The sequence below is a fragment of the Emydura macquarii genome, unplaced genomic scaffold (assembly GCF_026122565.2).
Source record: "Emydura macquarii macquarii isolate MOO-44397 ecotype Brisbane River unplaced genomic scaffold, CSIRO-AGI_Emac_v2 contig_1253, whole genome shotgun sequence".
Taxonomy (NCBI): Eukaryota; Metazoa; Chordata; order Testudines; family Chelidae; genus Emydura; species Emydura macquarii.
This window is the reverse complement of record NW_027131390.1, coordinates 22,904,977-22,916,747: the sequence shown is the minus strand read 5'-3', so window position 1 is coordinate 22,916,747 and position 11,771 is coordinate 22,904,977. Positions and strand designations below refer to the sequence as shown.

The window sequence follows — 11,771 nt, the reverse complement described above, 5'->3', positions numbered from 1 at the left end:
CTTCCCTCCCCTCTGGAGGTCCTGCTGCTGCTGCTACTACTACAGCACTTTCTTCAGACCCTTCTGGGCTCCCCCCCAACTGCCACGGAACCTTCTGGGCTCCCCCCCAACTGCCATGGAACCTTCTGGGAGCCTCCCCCTCCCCCAACTGCCATGGAATCCATTAAAGACACCCCACTGAGTTATCCACTCTCTGGGTGAGGAAAATGCTATCACTTCACATTACGCTCCCCCTCACACACTTATACACAGCCTTCCTCCCATGCATTAAAGATACACACAAAAATTAATATATAAAGCCTAATAATAATAAAATAATAATAATAATAACAACTAGCTCTTCCAATAGCACTTTTCATCCAGGCTCTCTGTCTCTATGTATCAGATTCTGCAAGGAATTTTAGTAGATATTTTCTTTTCTTAATCTGCATCTTTCCCCAGAGCAGCCCTGTTTTGCACTCATTTCCTTCTGCCAGTGCAACACCATTTAAAAAAACCAAACAAACAAATTTTACTGAAATTTAAATTCTAATCATTTGACATGTATTGTATTTGACAAATCCAGAATTACTTAATGCAGATTTCCTGCCCCCATCACTAGAACTACTATAGATTTTCATTCCAGCACCATATCAAATGAAACCCCACCAAGCGCTTCAGCTATTATTTAATTATCTTTTCGAAGCACTCAGCCAGATCTCTGTCACTTGCACATTAGTCCACAAACAGTTTATGCAGGCAGGGGAGGCTGGGTAGGAGCGCCTGGAGTACAGATACAGTAACCGATCAAAGGTTGAGAAATTAGATGAGAGGGGGATAAAAGGGGTAGCCAAAAGGATTAAGACAAAAGGTAGCAGAGAGAGTGGACACTAGAGATTAGGAAGAAAGAGCAATTAAATTATGAAACTGAGATAAACAAAGAAGAGAAGTAGATCAAAGAAGTTAAATAATGTTCAAGAGAGTAAGAGAAAAGTATTCAGTTGCGAGTTGAGCTGTATGGCAATGCAAATACACACCCATTGGCCAGAGTGTTATGTATCCCTTGTGCCTGATGCACAGAGGACTGGAGTCTGTTACAGGGCCTGGTTGATTAGGTCAAACTGTAGAAATTCATGCTTTTAGCTTTGGAGGTCCCCAGTTCACTCCCTGGTGTCAGTCATTGCACTTCTTCATCCCTTTTTCATGACTCTCCCTCTGCAAATAAAATGAAAGTAAAAGTGACAACATAATCTGGCACTGTTGAAGATGTGATCTCATATATCTGTACCTCACAAAGCTGAGCAGGCAGGAGTGCTTAGAGAGGTGGAAATTGTATGAACTATTCCATTGCGACTCCTTTTTAGATGTGGGTAAAGGAAATTAATTTTTAATGGGAATTAAATGAATATAACCCAGGTTCTGGATAGGATGGGTTTGAGGGTCTCATAACAAAACAAGTGCAACCCTAAAGGGGATGGATTGGATGACTTTTTTCTGAGTAATAAATATTTTCTGGTTTCATGCAGTAGATTAGATGACTGGTCCTAGTCCATATGGAGACCCCTTGCACCTGTACAGATGCCCATTCACTTTAGTGCTCTGCAGGGTCAGGGCCTAAGTGACTACTGATATTAGGTATAGAAATGAGTGAGGGAAGGAAAGCCTCTCTCCCTGTTCATTCCCAGAAGCATCCTTGCAGGTACAGATCTGAGTGAAGAGAAAGAGTGTCACAAGGCTCAGAAGGCAATAACCTACAGGCAGAAAATTTGTAAAACAGCAATTTCCTTTTTGGAACTCACATTGGATAAGGTTAAACAGATTTGATAAACCACTCTCTTTGAGATATTGGTGAGGGGATTTGGAAAGAGACAGCAGCCCCTAGGCCTTGTGAGTAATGGTAAAAATTGAACAGTTCATAAAAGAGGCTTATTTCAAACAATTGGCAGATACAATACAATTCTAGGGAAAACTAGCTGATATATTTGTTTTCAGCTACAATTCCTGCAGCAATTGCCCTATCAGCTCTGGATTTTTAGATTTGTGAATTGCTAGCTTTCTGGACTTGACTAGTCTGTATAAACATTTGTGTTCCATCTCAAAATGAACAGTGATTGAAAAACAGAAAAGCATATAATTTTTGGAAATAGGCACTTCATCTGTGATTCTAAATAACATTTTGGATGTGCTAGCCAGATTCTCAGGATCAATCGGATAAAGGCATCTGGTTTATTTTACAGAGATCTGAAGATGTTAAGACTTGACAGTTTTTTGTAGAAAAGCACATAATTTTTGAAATAAGCAATTCACTTGCGATTCTAAATAACATTTTGGATGTGCTAGCCAGATTCTCAGGATCTATTGGATAAAGGCATCTGGTTTATTTTACAAAGATCTAAAGATGTTAAAAGTATCTACAAAAATTGTCGAGTCTTACTGTATATATTTTTAGATCTAATTTACTTATTAACATGAGATGTTTACTTTAATATTTCTAGAACTCACAACCTGCTTTTCCAAATTCATAGTCTTCACTTCAGCTATTATTTTTTACAGTATCCAATGGTATGCTGGGCACTATTCAGTACATATTAGATGGATCTGATTGTGACATATATTGCAACCGCATGCAGTATCTTTGTGGGACCATATTATATTACGTTTATGAATGGTTTATGTATCACTGTGGATCAGGGATTGTTTGCAGCTCGGTGGGAGGCGGGGGAAGATAAGCATACAGTTCATCTAGGAACTAAGAACAGGCTAATCACTGAACCTGTATACAACTCCAGAAAGGAACCATCCCTGGTGGTGGCTTGTATATATGTATTCAACCCAGGTTTCCAGAGACCAACAAAGGATGCATTTAAACTGATACTGGACCTTCTTTTTGTTTCAGAAAATAGGCAGGACCTTTTATTGAGGTGCAACGCTTGTGGAAGGGTTAGCTTACTAGGACCCCCTAAGACTGATGGGTGACTTCTGTAAGCTTTTAGCCTGAATGTAGGAACATTTACTGGTTTTGTATGTTTTCTCTGTAATGCTTTTGCCTAAGAATAAACATATTTTGCTTTGTGAAGGCTGGTTGGTAACTCATACACATTGTTGTAGCCCCTGGAGAAAAGTTAAATACTGGTGCTGGACCTTGGACAGACCTTCTGGGAAAACCACAGTGAGATCTAGAGGGACAGTAAGTCTAAACCCTCAGTCTGCAGGGAGAGACACAGGTCTCCACCTGAGACAGGTGATAGCTAGTTAGTCTGAAACCTTTAAATAGGTGCCCTTGAAAAAGATCAGGGGCGGGGTGTCAAAGATGCAGTTAACCATGAAACTGTGACAATGATCATTGTTGTGAAGAGTTTACAATCTCTCTGTGGTTTTTTCTTTCCATCATTGCAGCTTTTCTGTCAGTAGCAATAGTGCTAGAGTAGATAATGTTTTAATAATCATTCTGTCTAAGTCTGCTCAGAGCGAATTTACATGACAGTGGTAAAAATGCTAGGGAATGCTGGTCTCTTGTCCATACTAGATTCAGGGGATCTCAAATGATGTTAGCACAGTAGGACATTTTTCAAGAGAAAAAAGCCTAATTTGACTGGCTTTTGGCCATCTACATTATGACTACAACCATATCAGGGAATCTGTTTTCATCACATCTTGCCCTTAAGCCAATTACAAACATGGTTCCAGTTTGCACTGTAGACCGGGCCTTGACTATGTTTCACAGGCAAGCTAAAAACTGATTTTGGGAAGGGGAGCAATGCTCACTGACTTCTGGTGGAGGACTGACATAAATGATATTGGATGAAAGGTGCATGCCAGTGACTGAGTGATTTTGGGGGCAGGAGTTGCAGTAATTGATTTTAGGTGGAGGATGGTGGTGCTGACACAGATTGATTTTGGAGGGAAGAGCAAGATGGAACGAGGTTGAGGAGAAGGTGGAGAAAGAGGAGAGGCTGTGATTAAGTGAGTGAGTGAAAGAGGGGGAAATAGTGACTCAGGAGGTGAGTGGATGTGAATGAAAGCAGGAGAGAGATTGGGAGAGGACAATGCAGGAGGGTAGGTGGATTGAGAGAGTGACAATGAGGAGAGGGAATAGACAGCCTGGAACTGGGGTGAAGAGGCTACGTTCAAAAATACTGAACACGTGACCAGTCAGCCTGTCATTCTGCACAAAGTAAAAGAATGAGAAGGTCCCCTAGTAACAAGGGGAGAAGAGTACAAAGGAGATGACATGCTATTGATAATATAAAAAAAATAGTCTCCTATCATTGAGCTGAAATATAGCACTTTCTGCTACTGGCTTGGTGGGGAGAGAGTTGTTGTGTGTTTTTTGTAATGTAAGTGTACACATTTTTGGCATTAAAATAAAGAAATATGATGTAGCTTACTTGATATAGCCTGGATTTCTCAGGTCTGGGATGGCCTTTGTGACCTTTAATGTCCATTAACATTCCTTTCATCAAAGTGAGTTATTACTCTAGTGATGCATCAGAAATTCTCTGCACTCTGCTGAAAAGAAGAGCTGCCCAAGCGGGTTGGCAGGGAAGGATCTGTAAAAGCGACAGAATTAATCTTGGATGGTACTTAATGAGCACATACAACAGCTTGGTCTCAGACTGGCATAACTCAATATCCTTTCCTTGATACAAGAACACCAATTCACCATCTGCAAGGACCAACATCTTTCACCAGCATGAGCAGGATGTCCTTTACCATGCAATGGGCTCCTTAGCAAGGCTCAGACGTTTGTAGAGGATACAAAAATAAGAATTCAAGATGGGCTAGGCTACAGAACAAGAAAGAATTTTGAATGCACAAGAGGAGCTAGATGTTAGGGATGAAGGGGAAGATGAAATCAGTGGATCAGCTATAAATATGTCTGTTGTTGGGCTATAAAGCCAGGCTAAAATTTACTAATCTATAGAAGCAAACCCAACTTTTCAGGCCTGATTTCTCACTAGGGAGATAGGAAGAGGAATCTGTATGCTTTCCAGCCTGATCAATACTAGTACTTCCAGTGAGTCTCCCCTTTCCTGCTTTAATGATGAGCCTCCATCATGGACCCAGCAGCACTGCTATTGCTCTCCTCCCATTCAACCATGTAGGCTGTAATACATGATGGATCTTAAACTGCTCCAAATCCCAGTAATATGATTGTTAAAATCACTGCAACTCCGTTGTCAGGTGCTGTAGGCAGATCTTGGGCTGGCACATTCTGCTAAAAGGTTGGGAACCACAGTCCCATAGCACATTACATTTAACCTCATTGGCAAGAGATGCTTGTATTTGCCAGGCTGTCTTTAGTGGTCACAATTAAAAAAAAAAGTTTCAAGTTTTCCAAGTCATGTCATATCTTAGCACAGAGTGAGGAAGGTGGGCGATGATCATTTGAACCCTGACTAGTGCAAACAATGTCCCCACGCCTTCCTGTGTTGACGATTTTTCAGGGAAATTCCTGAAACACTCACTGTGCTTGAAGCTTGGGAGTATTATGGAAGCCTCTGGCTCTTTTATTATTATACACGATTTTGATTTTTCTTCTTTAATCAAAGAAGCTCCTCCTTCCCGAGGCCTTGCCTGCTGGGCAGCCTCAGTACAACACAACTTAATTTTTTTTTACTTGATTAGTACAGATTTTGAAAAGCTTTCTATAAAGGAAACCACAGACACAACCTGGATCTTCCCCAGTTACCAAAACAATGAGGCAATAAAACCGGCTGTCATGCACACAACTCTCCATTTAAAAGGAGTAAAGTGAAGGCTCAAATTAAAAATAAATCAGTTCTACAAACTAGAAAAGCCACATAATACACAGCCAACTAATTCATGGCGGCAGCATCCAGACAACCATTGTCCATAGTTCATTTAGAGATATAAAGTCAATTTGTGCTTTCATAAAGCAAAGGCTTTGTGAGTGAGAAATAGTTATATTTTATAAACTCTTAAATAAGGCAAATTAGAGTCAAAGAAGAGAAAGAAGGACTCCTCCATGTTAAAACTGTGGCAAATAGAGCCTTTAATCATTTCTCTATCTGAAACCACCAGAACTTCATTGATTTCCTGAGGTGCATCACACGAGAGCCTGGAAAATAGGCTTTGTCCTAATCATCAAAGGATAGGGTAACCAGAAGTTTGGCTGGGCAAAATAAATAACTGCTGCCTTGGTGCCAATATTAATAAATTCCAGTTTGAACATATCTAATACATTTCATGTGCATGGTTTGGGAAGGCCAAGAAACTTCCTTGGTCTTCTTTCTGAATAGAAAACATGATTTCAAATAGCATTTTAGATAAAGATGAGGCAAGAGAGAACCAATACCCATCATCTCTCCTCAGACAGCTTAGATTTTCCAACTTGGGTGCCAAAAGTTAGGTTCTTAAATCCATACTTAGGTCCCTAAATAAAAGTGGCCTGATTTTCAGAGATTCTGAATACTTAGCTCCCAGTGAAGTTAAAGGGAACCACAGGTGTTCAATATATATGAAAATTAAGTCACCTACTTAGAATCATAAATCTGCATTTAATTGCCAATTTATAGGTATACAAGTTTGAAAACCATGGCTTTACGTTCTCTGACAACAAAAGACTCATCCAAAGCCTATCTGTTAAACTATCTTCGCAAATAATGGGGGTTCAGATTTCATAACCAAAATCCATTCAGGAGTTGTCTGCACTATGCATTAGTCCACACCAGAGAGGTGTAAATTCTAATGTTCACTAATGTGTTGCGAACTAACTGGATTGGCACGCGCTAAAAGTTCCCTTGTGTGCATTAACATAGTAAGGTTAGATCTCAGATTCCATCCACCATTTCAGCTACTACAGAATCAGTCCTTTTCCTTGCAAGTGTTTTTAAAGTTTCCGTATTGACCTGGTTTTCCAAGATTTATACTTTTTTCCCCCCTGGAGAGCTGCATTTTCCTTGATCTTTACAGGAGAATTTTTTTGACACTTTCCATTTCAGTCTATATGGAGTCACAAGATCAATTTAAAGCCTGTTCTCTTTGTTTTAGCCAGCTTTGACATTTATGACCTCATCTCTGTACAGAAATTACATTGGTTTAATTTATATTAGCTTTTAATCCACATTAATTAAACCAATATAATCCCATGTGAAGACCCTCTTATCTGGGTTTTAGAGTAGCAAATTTCACTTAATCTTAAACCTACTCCTAACTAATTTAAGCTAAATCAGTATAAAACAGGTTTATGTAGATGGAAGGGTGTCCCCAGAGCCTTTCCCAGCAGTTTAACTAAGTCACAATTTTAAATAACATCTTTAGGTAAACCGGTGCAACTTTGCATGTAGACAAGCCCTTTGTGCAATTTATGTTTCATTTAACCTCTCTTTGTTACTGGTAGAGTTGACCTGGAGAGTAGTTTCCAGGCAGATTTCACCAGCACAGTATCCACAGAGCTCTCACTGGCTAACGTTGCTTTTTGCAAGAGAGAACCAAAAAACTGCTTTTGTGAAATTCTCACACCATAGCACAAGATGCTCCAGATGGACAGATGGTGGAGTCTCAAGAGCTGGTCTATTTGGGTTGCACATCATTGCTGGTGCAGTCACATAAAAACAGAGGTGGAATATGGCAGGGGAGTGAGGTTTCTAGGATTAAGAATATTTAAGTCTTGCAGCTGTGCTGAGTGGGATATCAACAGGATAAGAAAAAGTTAAGGGGATGCCTCCCCCGATCCATAGTGTTTTACAATGTGAGGTAAAGCTGATACAGTAGGGTTTTTATTGCTAGGGAGCACAATGCACAAGCAATTTCTAGTTTAAAAAAAAAAAAAAAAAGACAAGTCCCAGCATATATTTTGAGTTGTGTGTGTTAAACTACATGAATATATATGCAAGTTAAATTCAGCCCTCGTGGTCCTGAAAAGTTGTCTGTATGACCTATGGGTTCAGAAAGGTTCCACAGGGCACCACAGCTCAGTGGATACTTCAGTTCCCCTTATATCAGACATCAGCTGTTTGCTTCAGCACTTACCCAAGTGCTATATTCCGGAACAGCTGTTTCTGATGCTTTTATGAAAAACACCAGTGACATCCAGTGGTCAGTTGGAAGAATCACAGTTAGGTGAACCAAGATAAGTTTTTCATTCATGGTTACCTTGGGAGTGCTGCTGTAGCCATTGTTTCTTGCTTAGATGGTACAGTGGTTAGATTCAGTATGGATTCAATGCATTCCTCATGGATGACCGTAGGCATTTATGCCAGGGCCAGTACCAGTTTCTATGTAGTAGTCTAGATTTGGCACAGATCTGATAAACCTGCATGTCCAGTAAATATGATAAATTTGAGAACTGAATTAAGAAAGCTGAGCTACATAGCTGTGAAATGGAATGAGTTAGAAATGACTCTAGAGCACTGTGTTGGGAAGATGTTTCCAACTCTTGTGATTTTTTTGTTTTTCTTGAAGACCCAGCTCCTGGAGTCATGTGATTATATGAAAATCTCAGTTTCACTTTAAAAAGTAAGTTTTCCTCATGATGGCATAGAAAAGCCTGAAAATGAGGCCTGAGTGGATCTTAAAGGCTGAGAAGCCAGAAAGCAAATAATACATACCCCAAATATCTTTACAAAATTTCCATGATTTTTAAATCTCATGATTTTGGGGACCAGATTCATTTTTTGAATGCATGGAATTGACAATGCTGTGAGCCATTCAACTCTTTAGACATGGGTTCCAACCTAAACTGGGCCATATATGAAAGGAACTAAGGGGGCCTTAGTTCTGTTCTTGCTGTTTGTTGCTCAAAACACAAAACCCCCACACATTTCAGCTCTTCTTGTATAGCCTCTGCTCTGGCGATGTTTAGAAAGGATGAGCCTCACTGGCATACACTTGTGATGGCTTGCAACTGTAATTGCAGGGAATGCTACAGGCCAGGAATGAAATATACTGGCAACACTGCATGACAGCAAGGAGGACTGCAGGTCTGCACTGAGTGGAATTAGCAGAGCCATATGAGAAGCTAGCATAGTGCCCACCCACTCTTGTGCTTGCTTCTAGCCAGAGCTATTAGGCCCAGATTCATAAAAGTATTAGGCTCCTAACTTCCATTGAATTCCATGGAAGTTAGGAGCCCAAATACCTCTGAGGATTTTGGCATTCCAGTTTGAATCTGACAACAGGAAATACTGGATTATTTAAAACTGCTCTTATTTATGATTAAGGACTAATATATCTCCATAAATGTGTATCGTGCTGTACACTGGAAAAATAAAGAGCTGGACATAAAATGTGTCCCTACTCTAAGGGCTCATAGTCTAAAACCATTGAAGGGGGTTAGGGACAAATGCTACAAAGAGGATGAGTGGGGTGAGACCCTTTGTGTTATAACATTTCCCTTCCTGGAAGATAGTGATGAAGGAAGGAGCTTGGTGTATATTCTTTTTTTAGACTATAGGCCTAAGAGTATACGCAGAAGCTGATAAACTCCTGCTTCTGGTAGTACACATTCATGCTCCTTTTTGAGAAGCTCATGTTCACACTTTCTTATTGGAAATCATCTTGACTTTCCCTTGTCTGCATACCTGGCAATATTTGATGGGACTAGCCTGTGGGGCAACAAACTGTGCTAATCTGTAGCATGAAAACAGTTATTCTGTGCAAATGGGGCTTTCCAAAAGAGAGTTATAAACTTGCTCTACTTAGAATCACATCTGATCCATAAAACCTGCTAGGAAATCTGAGCCACGTGTAAGGTGAAATGTTCTTTCCTCTCCCAAACATCTGATTTAGTTAAAGCATCTGATCGTAATTGAAACCCAAAAATGGATTTATATATTTTAAAAGAGACTCTCCATCCCTGCAACAGATTGCAAACCACACTAATAAATCCAAAACACAATGTTTGCATTTACAAATTGTTACCTTGCTGTGAGCTGGAAAGGAGAGATAGCTACATCTGGACTCTAGACTACTGCCAGGATCCATCCAGCCCTCATCACAATAGAATCTGTGTGCCTAATCTCAATGTAACTCCCAGCACTCTGTGCCAAGTCCTATCAGATTTCCTTTACTAATGAACTGCATGAAAGGCCATGCAAATTAAGCTCCAGTCAGACTGGGTGAAACTCCTTATCTCATTCTGCCTAATTAATTAACTAATTAAGATTTTTCATTTGAGCTGATCAGATTCTCTAGGCTCATTATAAAAATCAAAAACACAAACCCTTAAGCAAAATATGACAAATTGCCCTTAGAAGAACAGACCTACCCCTAGAGATTTCCCTTACCCCATCATTGTCCTATCTCCTCCTTTTCCAGTACTAGCACTACAAGCAACAACTGTTCCCACTCCTGATTCCTTCCCCTTGCAAGGTATGAAGAGCACCTCTGTTTGCCTTCATGTTTAATTTAAGACGTTATGTCATTTACAACTATTATCTCTAAGGCACCGGAGGGCCCCATGACAAACAGAACTGGGCTGTGTGGAAAGCTGAGATTTACACTAGGGAGCTCTATAATTATTGCTACTGCCCTTTAGCAGTGACCTTGGATGATTTGTGTTCTGCCAGGGTATTTAGTAGGTATCATCATTGGAATTAGGTGAACTTATCTGACAAGATCAGCTTCTTCTCATGGCAGGTATCTTGGGGCACTGGGGGACCTTGGTCCTTCCCCTTGTCTTCTCTATTTCTAATTGGCTCCCCACCCAGGTTTAGAAGCAGTAGTTTCAGTTAGCAAGGAGAGCTGTGTAGTACCACAACCCTGGTGTTCTAAACCCTGAAATAAAGGTCTGGGACTGCTAACCCTAGAATCCAACAGTATAGATCTTCTTTGGGTTATCCCAGCTGAGTTCCCCATGTGGCCTTGACCCCTTTTTGCAGTTGCTTTGATTTGCAGGCCTCAGTTTACAGCAGCCAGGATAGTTATGTTTACACTTTGCCAGTTATATCAGCAGCAAAAGCAAAATACTAGGGATCTTGCTATAAACAGTCAGGGAAAGGACAGCAATAATTTATTACAGGTCAAACAGGAGGGAGGATCTGGATAGCAGGTCTGCCTCATAGGGTGGAGGGAGGGCTGCAACATTACTCTTTTCTTTCTGTTGGGTTAACAGATATTGGTGGAGAATAACATCAAGATAATACAAAATTTCAGAGTAAGCAAAACAATTCTTGTGTTGAAGCTGGGACCTGGTACTGCTGGTTTTGTGTGTCTGACTGAGCTCCAGGGTTTAATGGCTTAGACTGACCTCCGAAAATGCTGATGCATGTCTTTTGATCAGGGTTCTACCATCAGTTCTTTAGCTGAAGGGATTTCACTGTATTGCTTAATATTTCTGTCCGTAGGCACATCTAGCAACCTTTGGACCCTACCTATTGCAAAGCTAGTAACTTACCAAACCATTCAGCAGAATTGTTCCAATCTCAGGCTGGATGGGTCATCTTGATCTTGAGTCACCTCATCAGGGACTAATCAAAAGCTCCTACCCCAAGAGATGGGATGGAATATCTCAAAGATCCTTAATGTACCCCTGCACTCCACACCATGAAGATGTGCATGGGGAGATGATCAGACACCATGTTTTAAACATATTTGTTTCTTCCAAGGGAATTTTTTTGTGTAATCTTCTGCACTGCAGATGGGTCCTTGGGGCAGAATATTATAGAGATGAAAATCAGGTACCAGCCTTATTGAGGAAAGTGCCAGTCTTGAGTGCATACCAGGCTTGGCACCCAGCAAAGGAAAATACATACACGTATGTATGTGCATGTGTGCATGTCGGAAGATGCAAGCAATGAAGCAGGCAGTTGGCAAGGAATCTGTGGCAA

The 11,771-nt window shown here is 40.5% G+C and overlaps 1 long non-coding RNA gene across 1 annotated transcript; it reads right to left on the bottom strand.

Moving 5' to 3' along the window:
- Positions 1 to 655: 655 nt before the first annotated feature.
- Positions 656 to 9,973, bottom strand: LOC137153960 (uncharacterized). The gene is made up of 3 exons (XR_010919980.1): positions 9,865 to 9,973; positions 4,368 to 4,529; positions 656 to 1,194 (listed from the first exon to the last, which is right to left on the bottom strand). It is a non-coding gene; the product is annotated as an uncharacterized lncRNA (long non-coding RNA).
- Between the last annotated feature and the right edge of the window lie 1,798 nt (positions 9,974 to 11,771).